Source organism: Phacochoerus africanus, chromosome 4, assembly GCF_016906955.1.
Source record: "Phacochoerus africanus isolate WHEZ1 chromosome 4, ROS_Pafr_v1, whole genome shotgun sequence".
Lineage (NCBI taxonomy): Eukaryota > Metazoa > Chordata > Mammalia > Artiodactyla > Suidae > Phacochoerus > Phacochoerus africanus.
The window spans coordinates 38,312,132-38,325,897 of NC_062547.1; the positions used below are offsets into that span (position 1 = coordinate 38,312,132).

The 13,766-nt window shown below is 34.9% G+C and overlaps 1 protein-coding gene across 5 annotated transcripts in view; it reads right to left on the reverse strand.

The window, feature by feature from the left end:
* GAS2 (growth arrest specific 2) overlaps positions 1 to 13,766 on the reverse strand; it is a 167,064-nt gene that overhangs the window by 94,082 nt on the left and 59,216 nt on the right. The window lies entirely within an intron of this gene.

The following is a 13,766-nucleotide window of genomic DNA, read 5'->3' on the forward strand; positions in this document are numbered from 1 at the left end:
AATAGGGAAAGTAAAGTCATTATTTTGGGGCTTAGAGAGTCCAATATTTGACAACCAGAACACTTTTCCTCTAATTTGTCCTCATGTCTTTCAAATTTCAAATCTAATAGCTTTCCTGCATGTTGTTACTGAGACATACAACTACGTTGGTCATTTGGAAAGGGTTTACACCTATGTGCAATGGAACTCAACATATGTTTGTCCTAGGTATGGTGTTGTGGTGTTACAGCTTCAGAAGGGCAGTTGTAACTAATTCTATTTATAACATTTATAATAATCTACACCCAGAGAACCAGAATGTTATTTATCATTATGTTGCCACAGTGCCAGATATACTCCTTTACACATAAGCAGTACTGCCTTCCTTTTTTCTGAGTCACAGGGTGGATGGGGAAGGAATGGCTTAACATTGCGAGTGCCTACTACGCTCTAAGCACATAAAACACATATTGGGAGTTCCGGTTGTGGTGCAGCAGAAATGAATCTGACTAGTACCCATCCCTGGCCTAGCTCAGTGGGTTTGGGATCTGGCATTGTGTGAGCTGTGGTGTGAGTCACAGATGAGGTTCAGATCCCACGTTGCTGTGGCTGTGGCACAGGCCGGCAGCTAGAGCTCCGATTAGACCCTTAGCCTGGGAACTCTCATGTGCTGTGAGTGCAGCCCTAAAAAGAAAAAATATATATGGTCATATAGATTATCCTCTTTAACTCTCAAAAAATGGTGCTATGAATTAGGTAGATAATGATATCTCCATCTTCTAGTATGAAAAAATTGATCCCATATACAGTTGAAATCGAATCATTCAGTCTCTTATACCCATACACTTTCTAACTGTTCCATGACAGATTGCCATAGCCTGGAATTTAATATATTTAAGCACTTGATTCATTTCCTAAAGATGTGGCCAGGTAATATTAAAATAAAGAATTAAGTATTTTCTTTCATCTATTGAGCCTAGAAAAAAAGAGGAGAGAATGGCATCCTTAGTTCTCCATATGCAGTGAACTGAAATTTTAATACTAGTAGTTTAAAATATCCATTATTCACAAAAGTTTGAAACATACTACTCCCACTGATTACATCAAGTAGACACTTCAGATATAAAACAGAAGATATATATAAAATAAGAAATGGAAATTGCCAAGAACTAATATCTTTCCTTTTCTAAAGGGTATATAGAATGCACTTTTAAATATGCAGGCAATAAAGTCACTCTTTCCATGATGGAATCAATGTTTCCACAGTATCCCCTTGCTCCTTTTAGTTATGCCGTATATTTTATTAAAAAAAAATCTCTCCATAAAATGATTTCATTGAACATTCACAGTACCAAGGTGTCTGAATATAACTACCATGTGGTTTTAGAAAGGATGAAAATATATTTTTCAAGATCAAAATTACTGAAATGAAAAACAGAGGAAAATTATTTCTAGTACCTTCACCCTCTTCTGTGGACTCTGTGACTGATGCCTCAGAGTGAGCTATGCTTCAAACAGTAGCAATGAACTCACTGGTATTTAATGCAAAATCAACCTTTTCTATCCTTTTTCTCTCTAAGATACATTTCACTGTATAGAAAATAGGACCTACAGCAAAATTTGGGGTAGACTTCATGCTGTAATAACATAAGAATATTTTACAAAAATAAAAACTATTATTAATAAAGGTTTCTCACAGTAGAATTCTGGTACACCCTGTATAATCATAAGGAAATTACTTAAACAATAAAGCTAGAAAATATACTAAGTATTTTGAATTATCTGAAATTATCTCTAGCATAATATAAAATGATGTTGGAAATGAAGGTCTAATACTCAATCAAACTTCAGGCTTAAAAGACGAGATGGACAATAAAACATTAAGACATAAATGAGTTGAAAACTTATGTCCACACAACAACCTGCACCCATATATTTATAGCAGCTTTATTCATAATTGCCTAAACTTGGAAGCAACCAAGATGTCCTTCAGTAGGTGAAGAGATAAATAAATGGCTTTATTTCCAGAAAATGGAATGTTAATCAGTGCTGAAGAGAAATGAGCTATTAAGCCATGAAGACATGATGGAACCTTAAATCTATATTACTAAGTGAAAGAAGCCAATCTGAAAAGTTTATACATTGTACCATTCCAACAATATGACACTCTGGAAAAGTTAAAACTATAGAGACAGGAAATAAGTAGGGGTTTGGGAGGAGGGAGGTATTAACACATGATTTTATCATGAAAGTCATCACATAGGGTTTTTAAGGCAGTGAAACTATTCTGGATGATACTATAATGGCATTATGTCACTATACATTTACATTTGTTAAACCCCATGGAATGTACAACACCGAGGGTGAACCCTGATGAAACTATGGTCTTTGGGTGATATTCATTGATTACAACAAAGTATACCATTCTCTTATATTTTCTGCTCAATTTTGCTCTGAACCTAAAACTACTCCAAAAATTAAATTCTATGAAAAAGTTATTACATTATTGATGGTTATTTAAGAAGAACCAAATGCTTCACAAAGGAGAAAATATAGGCAGTTCAACAACAAACACATTCTTTTCATTTTTTTATGCACTCTTCCTAAGTTTACATACATATTCATATGGGAAACACTATCTAAACGCTATGCCACTATGAAAAGCTTCTATTCTCCTAACTAATGGTTTACATATAACTAGACAGAGATAAGCTTCTTAAAAATTCCTGAAATATAGTCCTACACTTTAAAATTTAGTTAATTGGTGAGGTTCTCTAGATTTTTTAAAATAGAACTTTAATCTATTTCAATTCAACCAATCACTATTAAATCACAACTCTACCCCAATTTTAACACTAGGTACTGGAGACAGACATAGCCAAGGTTCATTTCTGGAGAGCCTCATCATCTTTGAGAACAGACTTAAAAATCATTATTTTGAATGGTGAGAATTACAGTAGAGGTTTAAGTATTTAAATAGGAGTTAAAATTTAGTTATTTAAAAAACTTAAGGGTGTGTATTGAACTTTGGGGAGGCATCATTATAAAAAAGCCTTATAAGCAAAAGCACTTTACACAATTGAAGGATCTTAAGTGCTCACCAAGCATAAAAAATAAAGAGGAGTGCATTCCATAAAGTAAAACATCTGTCAGAAGCATGGGTATTATGCATGAGTACAGAATGCATGTGGAAGAGAAAATAAGGCCAAAAAAGTCCATCAGGTCAGGATCACAAAGGGTATTTTATGCCAACAAGGTTTACAAATGTTGTAATCTCAACCAGAGTTATAAACTCAAAGGCCCAGAAGAAGTCAAGCAGATTAAATAACAGAATGAAGTGGCTAGCTCTGGACCATAAGGAGTGGTAGAGACTGTGGAAAATTAAAGAGTTCACACCATGTTCAGGAAAAGCAGCCCTATTTATTTAGTTCTAACTCATGGTCACCAAGAAGAAATGTAGTCCGAAAGTTATTAGATCTTCCAATTTTTCGGAAGAATGTGGAAATATTTCAATGTGAAAATCCCCTGAATTTGAATAAACAGATCTATAGGCAGCTATATATGGTCCCCAGTTTACAATCTCAGTGTTCATAATGGGGGTAATAAAATTTTTGTAACATTTTAAACTAAGAAGTAACTCAATGATATGTGTACTTCGGAAAAGTAACTAGGTAATTTCTTGTCAAATGTGGATTGAAGGCATGAGTAAAAAAATTTTTTTGATAATTCTACAGAGGTAAAAAACTGTAATTTCTTTTTTTTCTGCCACTTCCACCTTAGAACACCTCTAAATCATCACTAGAATGGAAGGAAGACAAATTTATCCCGTAAATATGAAAGATTTCTTAGAGAAAGGAGTGTGACAGCCCCTCAGAGTCTCAACAAAATTGGCAGTAATTGTTAATTATTAATTAATTATACAAGTGCAAACAAATTGTTGATAATTTAAAAATGTTTTGGAGAGTGTATGTCAGTTTTCTGTGTCCGTTCCACAGTCAAGAAATTACCCTAAGGAAATAGAAGGAAAACTCTTTTAATATGTATCTTGAATTTTTCCTTTCCAACATTTTACACAATAATTTATGATTATTGGCATCAAATCTTGAGTTCACAAGGTCACTGATTCTAATATTTTTGTTAAAATTACTTTTTTAGTACCCACCTGTAAAATATCCAATAAAGAAAAGCATTTTCAAAAGTCCAATGATTATCTTATGGATGGATTCCAGGAAAATCAATTTACTTTAGTGGCTGATTTCTAATCACTTTTTGAGGACTTTCTTTTTTCTTTTCTTTTTTTGTAACTCCACTGAACTGCAGATACGGGGCACACTGTAAATGCCCATCAACTGACTGGTGATATCTTCCTAGGTGCTCAGTAGGTTTGAAACATGGGGATGTTAAACATTTAGTAATTCAAAGAGGAAAGGTTTAAGCCTTGAGACTGCAAATGGCTAGTAATAAGGCAGTGGATCTTTAACCTTTTGGAATCTCAGATCTATCATTTGTAACTTATGAGGATTAAATAAGTTTTTTGGAAAGTACCTAATACCAATTCTAGAACATAGCTTATCTCCAATTAATGTTACTTTTTTTCAAATGCACGTCTACTTTCAGTCTATTTACAAGGAATACCCTGATGAGAGTTGAAAAACAGTTGCATCATCACATCTGTATTTACTATAATAGGTCCACAAGTACATAGGAAAAAATATGAAAAGAGATGATGTATATTTGTACAGTCATTCAACTATAATTTGTTTTTATCCATCCTCTAATTATACTGTACATTCATCTTTGTTCTCCACACCTTAAACACAGTGAACTTTTCAGAAGGCAAATCTAATTTCCCAATGCTTTTTAGGGTAAAGACAAATCTCCTTATAATATGGCTTCTACCGTTTGTATTAATCTGTCTCCTACTTAACTGCCCTAGTACCATGACCCCTGACCTGCTCTTGCAGCCATACTAACTTCTGTTCCAACTGCTGTATCCATGCTTTGCTCCCTCCTACCACACAATTCTCACACAGAACTATTCCCTCTGCCCTTCCCATACCTCTCTGCCCCATCACCTTCCAATCCCAGGTGACAGACCACTTACCTAAAATACCACCCCTCAATGCTTCCTTATCATTGCTTAAAACCTGCAGTGTTCACATAGTCCTGCTGCCATGTTCCTATGTGAAACTGACTGATTAGCAACTCTCTCCCTCCAGGTGGTTAGTTCTATGAGGAAGGGAAGAGTGTCTGGTTTTGTTCATCATTTTATCCCCAGCAGCCCACGATACCTGGCAAAGAAAATTTATGGAATATTTGTTGACTAAATACAAATCTGAGTGTAGCTAAATCATACGTTATATCCAGCGAGGGGCAGCAGAATGGAGTAGTTACAAGTACAAACTTTGGAGCTAGACTGCCTGGGTATGAATCCCAGATCCTGACTTAACAGTTGTGTGACTTTAGGCAAGTAAATCAACTTCACCTGTGAAATGACATCATAATAGCCTATATCATGGGATTTCTGTGAGGGATATATGAATTTCTAAAGAAAGTTCCTAAATGCAGTAAGTGCCTGACATAGTAAGGTATAAAAGTGTTTGTTTCAAAACTGAAATAAAGGGAAGCTTTTCTTAAAAAAAAAAAAAAAGATATAAAATTCAGCCTGTGGCTTCAATGATCTGTTGGGGATTTTAATGATGACTGAAACACATGGGCACAGTCTCAAAAATATTCCTCATTTCCACTTCATATCTTGCCATCTGGGATAGCCATTAAGTTATTATAGTTCTTCCCTAAGCAGAACTTCCTTCTTTTAGTCTTATTCCCCTCATCATTATAGTTTTTCACACTTCAAAAAATAAAGATTTGATTCTTCCCTCACCTCTTCCTACTATGGCCAATAAGTTACCCACACAGCTCACTGTTATTTTCTAATAAATATGTGTTCAAATACCCTGCCCCTCTTAACATAGTGTTGACGCTTCCTCTAAATCCTTTCACCTCTCATGTATGAACAAATGCAGAAATTCCACAAAAGATTCTTCCTATTTTTAGCTTCGGATTTTTCTAACATGATCTGTACATCATCATCATATTAATCTTTCTAAATATATTGCTTTTAGTCCTGGTTCCTGCTTGTAAAACAAAATTCAAATGCTTAAGCCTTGCAGTATGAGGCTCATCAACTTAATAAGTCTGTATACCAAGTTCTCTTCACATCAATCAAGGTGGTCTATTCACTATCCCTGGAATATGCTTATGTTTCCAACTTCAATATTTGGTTCATTAATCATGAATTTATATTGTATTTGCTATTTCTTTCTTTCCATATATTTGCACTAATTCTGGATGATTCAAATTCCACTTATTCCATGGAAACTTCTCTGAGCACTCTTGACAAACTGACATTCTTCTTGAACCTCTACAGAATCTACTATCTATATCGGCAGATGTCAGTGTTCAAAAAAAAAAGTTTCAATTGCTTAAGAGTTAAGTCAACATATATTTGTGATTTTAAAAAAAGTATTGATCTAATAGTTTAAAATTGAACAGTTTAAAATATTTTAAGGACTATGGCAATTAAGGCATATTCAGGTTAACTCTAGAACATATTAAGGCATATTCTAGGTTAACCTTCTGCTCATTTGCTTATATTTTTCTTGAGCAGAAATGAAAGAATGGGTGTGATGGGAGCCCACAGCACCTCTAATCCTTGGGAACCTATGAGGGTATACTGCATGTGCGTGTAGGAACCCATGATCTTTATTCAATGTGACTCTTCCCTTGCCTTTTCAATTATAAAATAAAGCACCATCATCCACCCATTTCTTAATGCACAAGAAATCCTGGACCAGTCTCCCTTATTCTTTCTACCTAATTCATCACCAGATACTGCCAAGCCTGCCAAGTGTGTATCCCAAAACCATCTACCTCTTTCCTATACTACAGCTACCATCCTAGGCTAAATGGTTATGATCTCTCACCTGGCCTGGGTAATATCTTCCTAAATGTGTCCTCAGTTTTGTTTTCAACTCTCTTAGTCTATTCTCCACACGGCTCTTTTTTAACAGAATTGTATCATGCTCCTATTTAAAACACTTCAATGGTATAATGTTGTTCTTCAAATACATAACAACATCCAACAACACAGCTTTGGTCTCATCCCTTGATGATTCAGTATTATGTTCTAGTATCCAGACACTCATTTTCCTGAGTTTCTCAAAACCAACATGCTCTCCACATTTGAGGGCTTTCATGTGTACTATTTTCTGTATTCAAACTACTTGATATTCCCTCTCTGCCTGGCTAATTCCCTTTCCTGCTTCAGAATAATAGCAAAATTTTTCTATATGACTAAGTCAGCTCTTCTTACTTGCTCATGCACTCAGACATTCCCAGACTTATACAAAACACAACTGTGACTCACTATTGGCTTAATTATTAACTTAAAGTTATTCAGCCTTCCCTACTACTACTCTGTCTTGCATTTTCTAAGTACAAAAATTAATAAACATTTGTTGAATAACTGACAAAATTTCATTAATGTAATAGATGTTATGGTGATACAAAGTTTGAGACCCACTGGTATATATCATTTATTGAGCACTTACTATTGATACCTGTATATGTTCATATTTTATTTTCTTAACTAGACTGTAAGCCCTTTGAGAGGAAACAGTAATGCTTTACTCTTTTTCTTTTTAGTTATCAGCATCTTGAACACAGTTACCACCCGATAATTTTCCATTTGTTGAAAAATCTAAAAGAGCATCCTTAAAAGACACTTGAAAGAGGGGGTTTAAGGAAAGGCCTCCAGCAAGAGATGACATGTGAACAGAGATCTAAAGGGAGTGAGGGGCAAGTTATACACACATGTAAGGAAAAGAGTACCCTAAGAAGATAACAAAGCAAATGCGAAGGCCCTGTAGTGGATAAAACCTGCATATCGGCTTCAAAGCACAGCAAGGAAACTAGTACGACTGCAGCAAGGTAGGGTGAAAGGAAAGTTATAAGAAATTACATTAGATAGACAGCTGGGGAACAGAGCACAGAGTGACTGATGACTGGTATATAGAGATTTTTGGCTTTTACTCTAAGTAAGTCAAGGTGCTACTGGAGAATTTTGAATTAAGAGTTGAAATGATATGACTTAAGTTGTAAATTATTTGATAATTTAATCCATGTAAAAAGCTGTACTTAGTAAATGTTTGTTCATTATCATATCACTTGGTAGTAACTTAGTCTGGAAAAAAAAAGATCAGATATCTACTTTTCAATCTTTTTCCTCCCTTTGGCCATACTGCGGCCATATGGAAGTTTCTCGGCCAGGGAAAGAACCTGCATCACAGCAGCAATCCAAGCCGCTGCAGGGACAATACCCGGTCCTTAACACACTATGCCACAAGAAAACACCTACTTTTCAATCTTTAAACAATGCTTAAAGGTAGCAAATATGACAACGTGGAACAAAATATGATGTGGTTCCTTTTTTATAATTATACAAATACCTTATATACATTGCACGCACATTTATTTTATAGGTAAAAATATAAAGATTAATCTCTTCTGCCCTAATCCTTTCTCTGTACTTTGTTTAAAATCTTTACTCTGAGTTTTACATACTGTGGACAATATTCCTCACTAGGTTGTGATCATCCAGAGCAAGAGTTCCAGGTCTGGAAAGAGCATGAACTTGAGAGGAGGAAAAAATTATCTTTATTTTTACTCAACTCTGACTGACTTCTAATATTCCCTTATTATGAATGTAATAAAACTATCATTGCTTTCTCACCACCAGAAATCACAGATGTTTTAAATTTACATCACAAACATTGCAGATATCTGGAAATACTTGCTTTACTTTCTCCTGTACTTTATAGTATTTGTAAGAACCCATGGCACATTAATAAAAGTAAGCAGGGGAGTTCCCGTCGTGGCGCAGTGGTTAACGAATCCGACTAGGAACCATGAGGTTGCGGGTTCGGTCCCTGCCCTTGCTCAGTGGGTTAACGATCCGGCGTTGCCGTGAGCTGTGGTGTAGGTTGCAGACGTGGCTCGGATCCCGCGTTGCTGTGGCTCTGGCGTAGGCCGGTGGCTACAGCTCCGATTCAACCCCTAGCCTGGGAACCTCCATATGCCACGGGAGCGGCCCAAGAAATAGCAACAACAACAACAACAACAACAATTACAACAACAACAAAAGACAAAAAAAAATTAAAAATGAAAATAAAAATAAGCAAAATATTATTTATTTTTAATTTATGCTTTAATATTTATTTTTAATATTATAGTAACTATGTTTCAATATAACTGATTACTTTTGTCTTTATAGGGCTATATGTTTAATGTGTTATAAAATATTACTATGAGAAAGAATCCACAGGCTTCAGCTAATTGCTATTGGGGGTACTGCTCAGAAACAATTAAATATTCCTGATCTAGAAGGAAAGTATTCACCTTCATGTCCTTCATAACAACTAGTATAAAACAGACTCTCAAAGAGATTTTCTGAACTTATTCACAATATAGTTGGTTGACCTCCTCAAGATTTCTTTCTTTCTTTTCACTTCAAAGGTTTAATTCTTTTTAACAATGATTGATTGAGCTAATTTTTTTTAAATTGTGGTTCCAAGCTACACAAATTGCTACATTATTTCTTACATGGAGCAGTGAAATTAGGAAGGCATCCATTAGACAAGCAGGCTACACTGGTGTGAAATTAGACATGACTAGCAAAGTAATATAAACACTGAATACATACTGGGCAGCTTCATGCATGATATGTAATGCATTTTCAAACTGCTAAGTGAAACAATAGAAGGCATTCATGCAGTCCCTAAAAGATTAAGATACAGTTGAAAAGCTCTATATACTGTAAACTCAGTTACCTCATCTAAAAACATTATGCCATTAGCCTGTAATGTACCAGTACCACATACCCTAGACCACACACACACCGATATGGTAAGTACTTATATTTTAAATCACCTAGCAATCTCCAGACATTTTTAAATTAAAAAGGAACTATTTCCCCTTGATTTTCAGTCCCTTGAAAAAGGCTCTGGTTATAAGACCTGTGAATGTTCTCCATTAAGAAATGGCATGCATAATAATTATTGATTTGTTGAAATGACCCGACTTTCTCCAAAGCATTTAGTAACAGTTCATTTTAAAATAATTAATTTTCTATTTTCCATATGGTGAGAGTAACTTTTCTTGACATAATATTCTATATCCATAGTGCTCTGAAACAGCAGTGACCACAATTAGTGCTCTCAAGTATCATGAAAACAGTTCCCCAATTACACTCCTTTTACAGTCTTGTCTTGCCCATGTGCCTGCATGTGGTTAAATGCAGGATGTGAGCGTGTAAGTGGAAGAGATGATGTCATGGTGGAAAAATTCGATCAGGTTTGCTTTTATGCTCAGAGGGCAAAGTTCTGCTGGTGCTATAAAATTATGTAAATGAAAAGTGTGTGTGTGTGTGTGTGTGTGTGTGAGTTCTTCTAATCCAGAATTTAATTATTTTCTTCCTCTCTGGAATTTCAACTCAACATGTTTTATGTTTAGTCTTTTGCTTTATATGTCTTTAATGCGCCATTATTTACACTACTAAACAAGAGCTCACAGTTTGATCTTTTGAAAGGTAAGAACTGAACAGTTTTGAAGGAGAGTTCTATATCAGCGGATCCACAGGAACTTGTAGCCTCTGAAACTTGGCAAATGTCTAGGTTAAATGCTGCCACCTGGCCTTTCTCCGTCTTTCCCTTGTTCTGGAATGTGGGGATTCTTAGCAGAGCACTCGAATTGGGCTAGAAATACTCTCTCTCACATCTCTTAGCACAAAGAGCTCATCAGAAGTTAACTCCAATGCAAAAAGAACATTAGAACTTGGGAAAATAATGACTTGCTATTGCTCATATAAAAAGGTCATCAGCTACCGGTCCATAACAAATACAAAAGAAGCTAAACACAATAATAATAGATTATATTTTACTCTCTAGTAATTTGAAAGGAATTCTGAAATAATTCTGTTTCTTGTCATTGGCTTCTTTTACATAAAAAGAAAGCCATCTCAAACACTAGTGCCTGTCACGAAGGTTAACTCCATGCTTTGTACATACATGGTTATTTTCCATTTGACTAGGATTTATACACTTGTCCAAATAATTATAAATATGTAAAGCCAAAATAGAGTTCAACTTATAATTCCACCTATAGATAAATAATTGAACAAACTTTATACTGTCTTCAGTAATTTTCCCAAAGAATTTCAGCCTGCCTTCTTAGACACTGGCTTTCTTTACCACCTACCAAAAGAATTATACAGCAAGAGGGAGACTGGCAATTATTTTATGATTCATTGAGAACAAAGATATGAGAGTAATTTAGATTCTGACTTTGTAGTACTAAAAATATTTTAAAATTTAATAATGTATGGGTACTAGTGATGGTCAAATTAATGTACTGAAATTCACTGAAAAACCATTGCAATGGGCTCATATAAATGCACATTAGGCATTTCAATGTGTGTACTGCCATTCATTTATAAAGCAGGTATTATTACTTTTAATTGTTATACCTTTTGATCTAGAAATTAGATGAGACCTACTCAAAATAATTTTTGTAAAAACTACGTGTACGAAAACTTTTCAGTATATATTTCTACATGTTTTAAGTTCTATTCTAAATTCAGCTACATAATAAAATGCTGCCTTTTTTTCAATCTGCAACTGATTAAAATTCTGTTTTTTCAAATAATTTTGTAAGCCTGATCTGAAAAAATCTATGTGTTACCACATACCTATGTTCTCCCTAATAGAGAGTAAATTCCTTTATTAGACTGTGTCTCTCTTTTGTCATGTTCTTTCTCACCACCAACAAACATGCACATAAACATTCACAGTAAATAATATCACTTGTTCCTAACATACACTCATCAATCATCTATCAAACTTTAAAACGATATATATAGGAGTTCCTATCATGTTGCAGCAGAAACGAATTCGACTAGGAACCATGAGGTAGTGGGTTCCACCCTTGGCCTCACTCAGTGGGTTAAGGATCCAGTGTTGCCGTGAGCTGTGGTGTAAGTCACAGACATGGCTCAGATCTGGCGTTGCTGAGGCTGTGGAGAAGGCTGGCAGCTGTAGCTCCAATTAGACCCCTAGCCTGGGAACCTCCATATGCAGCAGGTGCAGCCCTAAAAAGCAAATAAATAAATAAATAAATAAATAAATAAATAAATAAATAAAATGACATATAAATATGACTTAATTATCATAAACTATAATTCATCATATTCTATATTATTAAAGGTTGTTAAAATGATGAACTTGCTATACTTATGACTTTTTCCTTTGAGTTACCCATTATTTAATAAAATAACACATTTTTGGAGTTCTTGCTGTGGCATAGTGCATTAAGAATCCGACTGCAGAGGCTTGGGTCCTTTGGAGGCACGGTTCAATCCCTGGCCTGGCGCAGCGGGTTGAAGCATCCATAACTGATGCAGCTGCAGCGTACGTCACAACTGTGGCTCAGATTCAATCCCTGGCTTAGGAACTGCCATATGCTGCTGGTGTGGCCATAAAATAAATACATAAAAATAAAATAATACAATGTTTTGAAAGCCAATAGCAGTGTTTATGGCTCATTGTTCCTAAGCACTGGAGTTCTCTGATTCTCTCCTACAGTTTTGCAGAAACTGCAGTTTTACCTTGGTTGTTAAAGAGTGTTTTGATAGCTGACTAATAGAGGCTGAGAAGAAAAAATAGTTCCCATATTCCCATTTCACTTACCAACTATTTTATAAGGATGAAAGAGGCAGTTTTTGAGAAAAAGATGCAAAATAAGAGAAACAAACATGATGATTTCATCTTTATGATTCCTTCAGTAAAACACAACCCTGAATTGCTATCAACAATACCTCATTTCAGGTAAAAGATATCTCTTGGAAACCTATTACATGAAAGGCCCTTACAATTATTCTGCTTCCTAATTCTCAATGAACTACTGTTATCACTCTCCTTATCCGTATTTTGTAGGAACCATGATAAACATTATAAATAGTTCTTGAAAAATAATCCTCAACCTGAATAAAACATTTGGATATTAATATGCTCATTTAAGTCATCGTTTTTTTACCTTTAATAATGCTCTGAAATCAAATAATAATGTATTGTGTGACTATATAACATCTACAATTAACTAAATGACCAGTATTCACTTACTAACTAGTTTAGACCTCCATGGTCTATTGCTTCAGCCAGTCTCTTAGCAGTACTTTTACTGCCCTCGGATCCTTGTTTTTTCCTGCACCAAATTCTACAATCTTCTGTTTTCTTCATCACTTAAAACGTCAACTTTGTTCCATATGATTTTGCACATCAAAGACTTCTGAGCTAAGCAAAACCAGTAGAGGGAGGGATTTCTAATTCGGTAAGAATTAAAGTTTTCAGGATTAAAAATCATCTTATAAAAACATCTGGTTCTACCAGTAAATGTCTGCATTGGTCCATTTAGTCATTCATTCTTTCATTTATTCATCCAAAACATATCTACTGAGCACCTATAGGTCCCTATTATGAAGAACTTACATATGAATAAAACAGGAACTATATCCTTAAGGATCTTAGAGTATAGTAAAGGGATAAAGAACAAGACAAGAAAACAACTAAATAGAACAATATGGTGTAGGTGCTCTGACAGATGGGAAACCAGTGCTACCTACAAAGTGTGTAAAGTGTGTAAAATATCACAACAGACATTTTTACTCTTCCAGG